Genomic DNA, 1,502 nt, shown 5'->3' on the forward strand with positions numbered 1-1,502 from the left:
CAGGTAGTATTATCTATTTTGTTGTTTTTTTTTAAAGTTGTTTCTCTGGCAGATTTTAAGTTTATATAAAGTCCACACTGTCAAAACACTTGTGATTTTAAATCTAAGGAAACTATTCTCTTTTCTTTAGTGACCTTCTCACACGAATCTAAGGTAACTTTAACACACTGTGATTCTGGAACATTCGAAGACTCTAAGCATCAAATAAACTTGGAACAGGGGCTAAAAGGTATCATGTTCCATTATGGGGGGTAGAGTGATGTGATACAGGGTTGCTGGGTTTAATTCATTTGAAATTTCCTTTATTTTTATCCCCTTTTTGATTAAAAAAAGCTAAAAATATTTATTTGTCCTCTTCCGGCAAAATTCTTACTTTATTAGTCTCAAAAGACACTCTCTGTCTACGGCCATGCCACCCTGAACGAGCCCGATCCCGTCTGGTCTCAGAAGCTAAGCCGGGTCGGGCCTGGTTAGTACTTGGATGGGAGACCAAGCCAGACCAGGTGCTGCAGGCGTAAAAAATAAGGGATTGTAAACTGACAAGCTGCAATCTGTGAGGTCAACCAAGGGTTGCCTCGCCTAAAAAGAATTTTTAAAAATCAAAAGACACTCTTTGCCTCTTTACCAAGAAAAGGACTCAATACTTTCGCTGTATTTAATATAGTTTGGAATTAACAGTCTTGTTTGCTCATGTGTTTACCGGCACTGAAGCCAGCACAGACAGGAGGGGACTGCTAAGGGCATCGGGTGCCACGGGACAGGGCAGGGGGCAGGGCAAAGGCAAAGGGAGCTAGCCGTCAGCCCTGGCACAGTCCGAGGTGTTTACCTACATGCATCCGAGTATTCTCCTTGAAGAGCAATTCGTCGCACATCACTAACTCCTCAGGTAGCTCACTCCAACTCCGACTTTATTTACTGAAAGTCTGGATTTCACAGACACTACCATTTGAAGTCCGACTGTCAGCGCAGAGGTTTTAGGAGAGAAAAGGCAAGGCTGGCTCGGTAACGCTTGATGGTTTCCGATTGTTTCATCTCATGCCATGCGCTCCATGTCACTGTGCATTTTAAATAGCAGTAAAATCTAAATTACATTAACCTAATCTTTATTATGCAATCCCAATATTTCCCTACCATTTAGATCTTATTATTCAAAAGACCTGTTTTTTAAATCTGATATTTTAAAAAAGTGTTCCCATGTTATGCAAACGTCTTCTCTGGAGAAACCATTAAGATTCGAACGTATCTGGGGACCTGGAGCACCATCTGTGAAGCTGAGCGGACTGAATTCGGAAGTCAGCACACTCACGCCCAGCACTGAGCATCCCCACAGGATTCACATCAGAGGACTCCGAGAAGGCACCGACAGGTCCCTGAGAAGAAGCTGCACGTTAAACAGAGCGCTTGACGATGACTTCTATTCCTCACGGAGGAAGCACGTGTCCCAGTGAGAAGGGGGCCTCCACTGGGAGTCGGGACGCCCACACCGGGTGTCGACTCCAGCA

The 1,502-nt window shown here is 44.1% G+C and overlaps 1 pseudogene; it reads left to right on the plus strand.

Moving 5' to 3' along the window:
* The first annotated feature begins 399 nt into the window (after positions 1–399).
* LOC112473889 lies at positions 400–515 on the plus strand (annotated as a pseudogene).
* The last annotated feature ends 987 nt before the right edge of the window (positions 516–1,502 follow it).

Source organism: Pteropus alecto, unplaced genomic scaffold (assembly GCF_000325575.1).
Source record: "Pteropus alecto unplaced genomic scaffold, ASM32557v1 scaffold8, whole genome shotgun sequence".
Taxonomy (NCBI): domain Eukaryota; kingdom Metazoa; phylum Chordata; class Mammalia; order Chiroptera; family Pteropodidae; genus Pteropus; species Pteropus alecto.